Raw genomic sequence first — 11,519 nt, 5'->3', positions numbered from 1 at the left:
ACATTTGTATATATGTGTTATATCATATTCCATTTGTAAGAGTTTGCCTCTGGTCGCGAGAATAATGGGCACTTCACACATGAATATGATGATCTAGAAGTCCAGTTTATTATGCATCCAGACTTTGCTTTTATGCTCTATTTTCTGCTGAACACGCGTTTCACAATTTAATGTTTGGCTAATACATTGTTCATATGATTCTCACCAGCCTCAATCCATGTTTGGATTGGTCCTTACTATTTGTGTTACATTTGTGTATATATCTTTATATCTTTATTTAGTAACTACATTGTTTCTCTATATTTTGATCTAGTCACCTACCTAAGCATTGATCATTATTCACTTAACCATAGGCCATTGTTTCACTCTCGTACAAAGTTGCAGTTATGATCTTGTGTTAGCAGCTATGTCCTTGCTGACTATTCATGAAGTTAATAACTCATCTATTGCCCTTTCTACCCAGAAGGTTCCCACATCCAATTTTAGTTGTCTCTCTTTTGTACAAATATAAGAAGCTTGCTGGTTTGGGCTTTGTTTTTCTCTTCTTTTTTTTGTCTCCCTCATTTTCTCTCGGGCAGGGGGGAGGGGTACTCTTTCTGTACTTGGCAGTTGGCATTTTGCCAGTTCAGCCTAACACACAGATAAGGTGGTGGCCCATATGGGGAAACCAAGGACCTTGGCAAGTTTCCCGGGAGCTTGGCAGTATTTCCAGAGATTGTTTCTGTAAACATCACTGGTTTATCTGCATTGTTTTGAGTACATTCTGAAACATAAACAATATGGTTTCCCGCTGGATGCACATGTTAATCCTTCTATTAACTCTTTTTGAGTTCAGACAGCTTTCCTGTACCAAGACTTGAGGAAAATAAGTACAGCTACTTTTCCTTACCTGAGTTTGATTTTGGTTTTGATCTTGATTTGACTTTGATTTTGATATAAATTGACCTCATAGCGCAATTACCAGATCTACCAGTGTTTGATACTAACCCAGTTACAAACTATTCATGATGTTGTTGGTAGCTAATACTGTGATAAACCTGTGGACCCTGGTGAATGTGATATAGTTTCTGTTGCGTCGTTGTAGAACCAGCCAAACTTCAAAGGTGACCTTTTGATGCGACTTCTCGGAAGTGTGGCTGAAGTGTATCCATACAAGGAAAATCTGCAGTTTCCCAAGAAAGTGGACAACTGTGGATGAAGCCATCCAATACCTATGAGAATTGGCGTTGCTAGAACTTCTTTATGGCAAACCACTTGATAATATCAATCCCACTACTACTGATCCAGAGTGTGTTCCTTGCACGGTGCCCATGTGTTCTAATTCAGCAGGTGGGACCAGTTTATCACTGTGTGGGGGTGATCAAAGCTGTGTATTCTAAACCCTCTATTCATTTCCCAAGAACAATGGACCATTTGCAGCAGCTGCCCAGGGCACACTTGACCCCTCAGGTTGTGAGCTGGGTGGGAAAGACATCTGTGAGCTAAGAGCTGTGATAACTCCCCTCCAGGGAGTCGTTGGCACCTTCACACCCAGCCTGATGGGTGCGTGTCTGCTCATGGGCCATCAGTGATTCCAAAATACCCCCTGACTCAGAGTTAGATCACCCATTATGTGACTCCCTGCCCTGGGGAGGGACTGGGTGCTCCCACGTGGACCTGGGTGTACATATCTTGGGGTAAGGAGACCTCAGGGGTCACTTGTTGGATCAAGAGGAGGACCAAAAGCTTGACAGGAGGAGACCACCACTTTCAACCAGCCTGGGACCACCACTCTCCAGCAGACTGCAACTGGCAGCTGCACCAACAGGTTTTCCACTTTGGACTTTTACTTTGGACTTGGGGGAACCACATAGGGTTCAGCACAAGGGCTAACAAACCCTTTTGTGCTTGTGTCCCAGGCTACTGGGTTATACTTCTGGGGTTTTGTGGGTTAAAACCAATTTTTCTCTTTGTGCCATTGCATTTATTGTAATATTGTTACTAAATTGTAACTCTGACTTATAATCTCTTTTGTGTTGTGTTCATTTCTCCTGCCCGTTTACCTTTAAACCAGCACACCATATGGGAAAAAATAATTCAAGGTGCCCTTGCATCATTTTTCAGCTGCTTGATAACAGTCCTTACAGATGGAAACAGTGGAGACCCAAATATGGGTGAAATGTGCCCTTAGTTATGGGCAATAGGAGAAGGATTGAAATTTGGCTCAATCTCACAGGCCAACAACCCAGATTCTAGGGACAGCTACGATTTTCGCCACCAGTGATTCCTTGAGAGAGAGGTATCCTATGAGAACTCTGACAGTGACAGAACAGAAGAATGCTCATGGTCTCGGTCTCAGTCTCAGTCCGGGTCCCATTCTCGGTCACCTGATGCTGCACACGGAAAAAGGAAACCCCCAAGAGTAAGCCATGTAGTGAATGTGGTAGGTTGTAGTCCTTTCTGCATGAACTGGGGGAAGACACAAAGAAGTGGGATGGTGAACCTACCTCTGAATTTGAAGCACAGCTACAAGAATTAAGACAGAAGATAGCTGGTAAAAAAAGCTGTCCACGTAGTGGAGGCAAAAACCTCAAAAAAGAGACATTGATCTCCAAGACGCAAAAGGAGCAACTCCATCAATTCTGATGGAGGAGCCTCTGACAGAACATCGCTGAGGTCAGATGGTGAATACTCTGACCAGGAGCAGCAATAGAGAGGCCCTGCCTCCAGCCAGGAGGAGCAGAGAGACAACCAAGTCTATTGGACTGTGGATTCAGTGGCCTGCCACATCTGACGCACAAAAATATCAAGCTTCAGTAGATACAGGTGCACAATGCACATTGATGCCATCAAGGCATAAAAGCACAGAGCCTGTCTGGATCTCTGGAGTGACAGGGGAAAGCCAAGAATTGTCGTTGGTAGAAGCCAAAGTGAGTTTAACAGGAGACAAATGGGAAAGGCATCCCAATGTGACTGGCCCAGAGGCCCCTTGCATTCTTGGCATGGACTGCCTCAAAAGAGGATACTTCAAAGATCCAAAGAGCTATTGATGGGCTTTTGGTGTGGCCACAGTGGCTGCAGAGAGGCTTAAGAATCATAGAATCTATAGAATCATAGAATTGATTGGTTTGGAAAAGACCTCCGAGATCATCGAGTCCAACCCTTGGTCCAACTCCAGTCCCTTTACCAGATCATGGCACTCAGTGCCACGGCCAATCTCAGTTTAAAAACCTCCAGGGATGAGGAATCCACCCCCTCTCTGGGCAGGCCATTTCAATGCCTGAGCACTCTCTCTGGAAAGAGTGTTTTTCTGATATCCAACTTAAATTTCCCCTGGCAGAGTTTGAGCCCGTGCCCCCTTGTCCTATTGCTGAGTGCCTGGGAGAAGAGACCAATCACCACCTGGCCAGAACTTCCCTTCAGATAGTTGTAGACAGTGCTGAGGTCACCTCTGAGCTTCCTCCAGGCTGAACACCCCCAGCTCCCTCAGCCTCTCCCCACAGCACTTGTGCTCCAGTCCCTTCTCCAGCCTCGTTGCTCTTCTCTGGCCCCGCTCCAGCCCCTCAATCTCTTTCCTGAACTGAGGGGCCCAGAAATGAACACAACACTCAAGGTGTGGCCTCCCCAAGGCAGAGTACAGGGGAAGGGTCACTGCCCTGGGCCTGCTGGCCACGCTAGTTTGGATCCAGGCCAGGATCCCATTGGCCTTCTTGGCCATCTGGGCACACTGTTGGCTCCTGTTGAGCTTCCTGTCCCTCAGTCCCCCCAGGTCCCTCTGCCTGGCTGCTCTCCAGCCACTCTGTGCCCAGCCTGGAGCGCTGCAGGGGGTTGTTGTGGCCAAAGGGCAGGACCTGCACTTGGCCTTATTGAACTTCATCCCATTGGACTCAGCCCATCTCTCAAGTCTATCCAGATCCCTCTGCAGAGCCCTCCTACCTTCCAGCAGGTCGACACTCCCTCCCAGCCTGGTGTCATCAGCAAATTGCCTGCCCTGCCTGGCCTTTCAGAAGATCCCTCTGTTGTGGGATTGTTATGGGCCAAACACCAACAAGTGCTAATTGCCTCTACAACCGTGCATCGATGGCAATACCAAACAAACAGAGACTCTGTGATTCCCATCCATAAGATGATCCGAGAGCTGGAGAGTCAAGGGTTGGTCAGCAAGACCTACTCACCCTTCAACAGCCCCATCTGGTCTGTGCTAAGTCTGAGGGAGGATGGAGATGGACTGTGGACTATCGTGGCTTGAATGAAGTTACCCCACCGCTGAGTGCCGCTGTGCCAGACATGTTGGAGCTCCAGTATGAGCTGGAGTCCAAAGCAGCAAAGTGGTGCCACCACTGACATTGCAAATTCATTCTTCTCCATCCCCCTGGCAGCAGAGTGCAGGCCACAGTTTGCTTTTACGTGGAGGGGAGTGCAGTACACCTGGAACTGACTGCCCCAGGGGTGGAAGCACAGTCCTACCATTTACCATGGACTAATTCAGGCTATACTAGAGAAGGGTGAAGCCCCTGAGCAGCTGCAATACATTGATGACTTTATTGTACGGGGGTACACAGCAGAGGAAGTTTTTGAAAAAAGAGAGAAAATCATTCAAATTCTCATTACAGCTGCTTTTGCCATCAAAAGGAGCAGGTCAAGGGACCTACCACAGAGATTCAGTTCCTGGGGGTGAAGTGGCAAAATGGACAGCAACAGATCCCAACAGAAGTCATCAACAAGATTGTAGCAATGGCTCCAATGACTGACAAGAAGGAAACTGTGCTGGTTTCCATCCCAGTCACATTGTCTCCTTGTGTTCCCATTCCTGTCCCCATTCCAATTCCTGTCACCCCCATTCCCATTCCTGATGTTTGCAATATGCTCCTGATGTCCCCATTCCCATTCCTGGTGTCTCATTCCCTGTCCCCATTCCCATTCCTGTGGTTCCCATTCTAGTCCTGGTGCCCCATTTCTAGTTCCTAGCATCCCCAACCTTTTCCTGTTCTTCCCATCCCGTTCCTGGTGTCCCCATCCCTTTCCCCATTGTCTCCTGGTGTTCCCATCCCCAGTTCCTGATGTCCACAACCTGCTTCCAGTACCCTCATTCTCATTTGTGGTGTCCCCATCCCAGTCCTGACATCCCTGTTCCCAGTTGCTGGTGTCTCCAACGTGTCCCCCATGTCCCCATACCTGTCCACATTGTGTCCCCATTCCCATTCCTGTTGTTCTCCTCCATTCCTGATGTCCCCATTCCCAGTTCATGCTGTCCACAGCCTGTTTCTTGTGTCCTCATCCCTGTCCCGTGTTCCCATCCCAGTCCCCCATGTCCCATTCCCATTCCTGTCCCCATCCCACAGGAAGGATCTGGCTGTGGAACCCATGGAGAGCAGGAACTCCTCTGGAATCCATCATCATCTTGCTCCATCCATCCCACCCAATCCCACTCTGGAATCCTCCCTCAATCCCACTCCATCCATCCAGACTGATCCTGCTCCATAATCCAGCCCTGATCCTGCTCCAAAATTCTTTATGATTGCACTCCGGAATCCTGCCCTGATGTGGAATCCCATCCCAATCCTGCACCATCCATTAAGCCCTGATTCCCCTCTGGAAATCCACTTGGATCCCACTCCATACCTGCAGGGGAGCCATTGGTTTATATGTCTTCTGTGGAAAGAGAAGATCCATGAGATTCTGGCCTAGATCACACACCTGGATCCATCTTGCTATCCATCATGGAATTCACATGCAGAGGATCTGGATCTGGATCCAGATACAGTGCTGGTACTTACTGTTGGGTGTCATGTTGTATCCATTCCTCTCCCTCCTGCCTATGGAAATAAAGCAGGATCAGCACCTGTGGCACAGGATCCCTGGAACACTGCCGGGCAGATTTGTGCCCCTTCCTGACCCCCATCCCGTGAGTTACCGGATTGGAGCCTCCAGACACCGAATCCGATGAGGCTGATGATGATGATGGCAGCGATGACGGACAGGGCGACCACTACTGAGGTGGAATTCCAGATGGATTCTGGCTCGGGGAAGGACAGGAGTGTCAGGAACTGAAGGAGAACCCTGATCCTACTTCTTCACATTTCCGAATTCCTTGTTCCCAAATTCCCACTTCTGACATTCCCACTTCCCAGCCTCACCTCAGGAGAAGATCCCAGGCTCCGGCATCCCGGCATGCTCCACCCGGCACCGGTACTGCTCCCGTTCCCCTGGCAGCACCTCGATCCTGGCCCAGCTGTGGAAGGTGCCATCGCTGTTGGGAACGATCCCGCCCCGCTCCATCATCTGCTACCAGATTTCATCCCCCTTCATCCAGCTGATGCTGATGATCCTAGGGTAGAATCCGTACGCGTGGCAGGACAACGTCAGGATCCCGTGTTCCTCTTTGCCAGAGACATAGACATCAGGGGGCACTGAAATAAGATAAGAGTTGGATCCATCCATGGAATTCTCATGGCAGTGGGACGGGGGTGAGATTCAGCCATGAAATTCCCATTGAAATCACTGCATTCCCAAGTCCTCCATTCGGAAATCCCATATTCCCAAAAGGAATTCTGCCTCCACCTTTGCGCTCCAGCTCCTCCTGCCCATATCCAAGGAATTTCTGGAGCCAATCCGGACAAGTGTGTCCCAACTCCTTTGTCAGCATTTCCGCCACAATCCCTTCAGTTTCCCATCTCCTCTTGGTGACCTCAGCAACGCTGTCGGCCGCCATGAAGCTCTCGGATCGCAGCTCGAAGGAGATGAAATCTTGTCCATCGTAGCCAATCCGGTCATATCCATGGATGGTCCCATCAGACAGGAGGTCACAGCCATAAATCCGCTGCAGAATGTGAAGGCCTGGGGGTTTGGGATCAAAGCATGGAGCCCCAGGGAGTTATGTCACAGCCCCATGGAGCCCCATTCCAGCTCTATGGTGCCTCATAATGTGATGGAGACCCACTAAGCCTCATCCCTGCCCCCTGGAGGCCAACGGGATCCTAAGCCCATCCCATCTGAGCCCTACGGACACTGAGCCCAGCCCCACAGATCCCATTCCCACAGATCCGACCCAGCCCCATGGATCCCTGCAAACTTCCTGCACTCCTCACGCACCCCCACTGTGGTTGTACCAATCTTGTGCTGTCTCCAGGTTGGCAGTGAATGCTTGCCTGCCCTTCTCACTGATATGGGTTTGGTAATCCCAATATCCTGGCTCAGTTCCAGCTTTCATCCATGGTGTCTGCGGCTTCGCCCGGCGCTGCTCAGTGTTGTAGCTCATTGTGGGGATCCCATCCAGGTATGCCATGTCCACGTACTTGGGGAGCCCTGGGCCAGGCTCTGACACCACCATGGTTGTGAAATGCAGGGAGTGGCGAACTGGGGGGACACAGACATTTGGGGGATCTGGGGGGGTGGTCCCAAGGTGAGAGAGTGGGGGGGCTGGGGGAGCTCACAGGTAAAAGAAATGGGGAACTGAGAGAGCTGGGAGAGCCAGAAAGGGGGTTTGGGGGTGCCAGGATCGAGAAAAGAGGGGTGCAGGGACTGGGAGAGGTGGGATGAGGGTTCCAAGAGGTCCATGTGACTACAAATAGAGGGTCATTGGGTGGGGAAACCCAGGATGGCCAGGAATGTGGGTCACAGGGGTCCTTAATGTTGAAAAAGATGGGGCTGCAGGCTGGGAAAGCAGGAACTGGGGCCCAGGGGATCTCAGGGTCAAGGAAAAGGGGGGGTCAAGACGCTGGGAGAGGTGGAATGGCTGGGAAAGGGGAACCAGGGGAGTTCTGGTGCCCAGGAATGGAGGTTCAGTGAATCCCTGTGACGGGGGTCCCATCACCCCTCTCCTCCCACCCCCCAGGAGACCCAGGAGCGCCCCCAGACCCAGTGCGGGGGCCATCGCGCTGCTCCGCTGTGGCCCCACCCGGCCCCGACCTCAGAGCTGCCTCTGGGAGGGTTGGGGGGATCCAAAGGTCAAGGAAACACGAATTGGAAGAGTTGGAAGAACCCATAATGAAGTGTAAGATGGTCCCAGAGTCAAGGATAGGGGGATGCAGAGACTGGGAGAGGTGGGATGAGGGTACAGGGGATCCCTCTGCCCAGGAAAGTACCATCAAGGGTCCCCAGTGTCAACAAAAGGGGGGTCATGAGCTGGGGAACAAGGGATGACTGGGAATGTGGGCCGCAGGGGTACTCACTGTCCCCTCACTACTGAGGAAAGGTGGTCACAGGGTGGGGAGACCCAGGATGGCCAGGAATGGGGGTCCTGGGAGACCCACTGTTGAGGAAAAGGGGAGCCGGGACCTGGCAAATGCAGGAATGGGGGCCCAGGGGGTATCAAGGACAAGGAAAAGTGAGGTTCTGGGTGCCAGGAGAGGTGGGATGGCTGGGAAAGGCAGTGCAGGGAGCATTGGTGCAGGATAAGGAGATGCAGGTGACTCCTGGTTCCAGTGGAAGTGGATGCAGGGGGGTCCATGTGCCAGATAAGGGGGTTCAGGGGAGTCTCAGTGCCAGGGAAAGGGGTGCAGGGGGTTCCAGTGCCTGAGAATGGGAGGTCAGAGGGTCTCAGTATCAAGGAACAGAGGGACTGGGAAAGTTGGGATTGGGGGTTCAAGGGATTCCTGTGCCCAGGAAAGGCATCCCCAGTGGCAAGGAAAGGGGGATCACAGGGTGGAGAGAACCACCATGGCTGGGAACGGGGGGTTCAGGGGGACCCTGGGCTATAAGGAAGGGAGGATTTTGGATTGCAAAAGGCAAGAATGAGGGTCGAGGGGGTCCCAGGATCAAGGAAAAGGGGAGTCTGGGAGAGGCAGGATGTCCAGGAAATGGCATGCAGGGGGGAATTACTGCAGTGTAAGTGGGAGCACGGGAATCCAGGATCCAGGGAAAGGGGTGCAGGTGGATCCCCGTGCGCATGGAAATGGAGGGCTCAGAGGGGTGTCAGCTCAGAAAAGGAAGTGCAGGGGCATCCCGGTGCTGGATAAAGGCTGCAGGGGGGTCCTGGTGCACAGGAACGGCAGTTCAAGGGGATGCTTGCACCCAAGAATGGGGACTGAGAGCGAGTCCCTTCCCAGGAATGGGGGATTCAGGGAGATACCCATGCCCAGGAATGGGGGTTCAGTGGCGTCCTGGTGCCCAGAACGGAAGTTCAAGGGGATCCCGGTGCCCAGGAATGCCAGTTCAGGAGTTCCCCGCTCCGAGGGTCCCACTTACCCACCATCGCCCTCCCCGGGGCCCCCAGGAGCCCCAGGAGCGCACCCAGACCCAGCACTGGGGCCATCGCGCTGCTCTGCTGCGGCCCCGCCCGGTCCCGACCTCTGAGCTGCCTCCGGGAGGGTTGGAGGGATCCAAAGGTCAAGGAAACAGGGAACTGGCAGAGCTGGGAGAGCCAGGGAGTTCAAGAGGGTCAAGGAAAGGGGGATGCAGAGATTGGGAAAGGTGGGATGGGAGTACAGGGGGTCCTTGTGCCCAGGAAAGGGCCCTCCAGGGGTTCCCAGTGCCAATGAAATGGGCGTCACGAGCCTGGGAGAACAGGGATGAAATGGAATGGGGGTCCCAGGGGTACTCGGTGTCTCCCCACTGTTGAGGAAAGAGGCTTACATGAGGCTCTGGGGACTGGGAGAGGTGGGAAGGCCGGGAAAGGATGCAGGGAGGAGTGTTGGTGCAGGATCAGGGGGTGCAGGGCGTCCCGGTGCCATGGAAAGCAGGCAGAGGTGGTACCCAGTGCCCAAGAATGGAGGTTCAAGGGGTCCCAGTTTCAAGCCAAGGGGACTGGCGGAGGTGGGAGTTCCAGTCCAAGGGGCTTCTGTCCCCAGGAAAGGGGGTCCAGGGGTCCCCAGTGTCAGTGAAAGGGGGTCACAGAAGTGCCTACCCCACGAACCCCTTTTAAGGGGGTCTTGCCCCCTTTAAGGGTGCTTGGGAGTCCCCTCACCATTACAAGACTTTTTTCAGGGGGCATCTTGACCCCTTTAAGGGGATTTTTAGGGGGACCCCACACCACAAGCCCCTTTAAGGGGTGTTTTGCGCCCTGGGTGAATTTTGGGGTTCCCTACACAATCACTGCTTTAAGACCATCTCCTTTCAGTGCTCCCCACAATAACTGCCTTTAAAAGGGCAACTCCACTCCTACATTTCGGCAGTGGATCCCCGGGGGGTGGTTTTGGGGGTCGCCGGATTGCGGCTTGGGGTTCCTGGGATGGGGTTTTCGGGTCCTGGGGGGGTCTTTGGGGTCCAGTGTGATGCCAGTGACAGAGATGGGGACACCGTGCTAGGTATAAACTTTTTTGCTGCAAACACGCAGCGGCAGCATGTTCAGGGATATCCTGGAGGGACGAAGGGGTCACCCCGATCCCGGGAGACCTCAAATCACAAAGGACCCCCCACAGAGCTCCCCCAGGAGCTTCCATCCCTGGTGGATCTGCTGCAGACAAGGGATCACCTGCACTCGCCCCCCCACCATTACGGGGGGCTGGGGCACAAAGCTGGAGAGGCACAGAGGGGTCAGGGAAAGCATCCCAAAATCCCGGGGGGGACACGGGGAAACCCCCGGGAATCTCGGGGAGAGCTGGGACCAGGATGGCGTTTGGTGGGGCATGTTGACACCCCCAGGAATCCCGGGGCGGGGGGATCCTTAGGAGAAGTTTGGGGGCATTGCGGGGGTCCCAGTGGTTTTTTTTTGTTTGAGGCGACCACGAGGAGCCCGGGGGGGAAATGGAGAGGAGCCCCCCAGGAAGGGGCTGGGGGGAGGTTGGAAGGGGCCCAGCATTCCCAGGGGTGTTTGGGGGGGTCTCTAGGGAGGGGCTTGGGGGGTTGCCGAAGATTCGGAGGCGCCTGGGGCGATCCTCCAGGGGTCTCGGGTGGAAAGGCCGGGAGGGGACCCAGGAATCTCAGAGGGAATTTTGGAGGGTCTCCAGGAGTTGGGGTGGGGGGGTGTTCGGGCGTTTCCGGAGTGTTTGGCGGAGGGGTGGGACTGTCCCCAGGAGCCCCCGAACTCACTCGACACCACCATGGCCTCGCTGGAGCCTCACAGAAGAACATCGCGCCGGGGGGAGACCCCCGGGCTGGGATCGACGGAGACCGATCGCGACTTGCGACCACCACCCCGCCCCCGGCAGATCCCGCCCTCGCCTCTTCTGCCTGGCAACTGATGACGTCAAAATTTTGAGACTTTCTATTGGCTGCGCCGTGCCGACCTTGTTCCTGTCTGTGGCACCGCCCGGGAAATCGCCAAGCCCGCGTCGCCTGGAGCCGATCGGGAGAACAGCGCGCAGATATTCCAAGGGCTCCAGGGAACGCCAGGGAACAGGAGCGTGTCCCGGCAGGGCGCGGGGCGAGCGGGAAGGCGCGGGCAGCTCCCGGCTCCTCGGGGAGGGGTGTGATGGGTGTGATAGGTGTGATGGATGTGCCGGATGTGGTGGGTTGTTTCTGGTGTGTTCCCCAACTCAAACAGATCCAGCAATGTCTTACCAACACTCCACAGCTGCTGGTGCTGGTTCCAGTAGGAGTGTGCCTACCCAGCCAGAGCCCCTCGAAGGACGCCGCTGTCCCAGGCACAGGCACAGGGAGTG

General features: G+C 53.8%; 1 pseudogene; it reads right to left on the bottom strand.

Moving 5' to 3' along the window:
- Nucleotides 1-5,706: 5,706 nt before the first annotated feature.
- On the bottom strand, nucleotides 5,707-9,232 carry LOC139673565 (class I histocompatibility antigen, F10 alpha chain-like; annotated as a pseudogene).
- Between the last annotated feature and the right edge of the window lie 2,287 nt (nucleotides 9,233-11,519).

The sequence above is a fragment of the Pithys albifrons genome, chromosome 6, assembly GCF_047495875.1.
Source record: "Pithys albifrons albifrons isolate INPA30051 chromosome 6, PitAlb_v1, whole genome shotgun sequence".
Classification (NCBI taxonomy): Eukaryota; Metazoa; Chordata; class Aves; order Passeriformes; family Thamnophilidae; genus Pithys; species Pithys albifrons.
The sequence above is the reverse complement of the archived record's forward strand: the minus strand, read 5'-3'. Positions and strand labels throughout refer to the sequence as shown.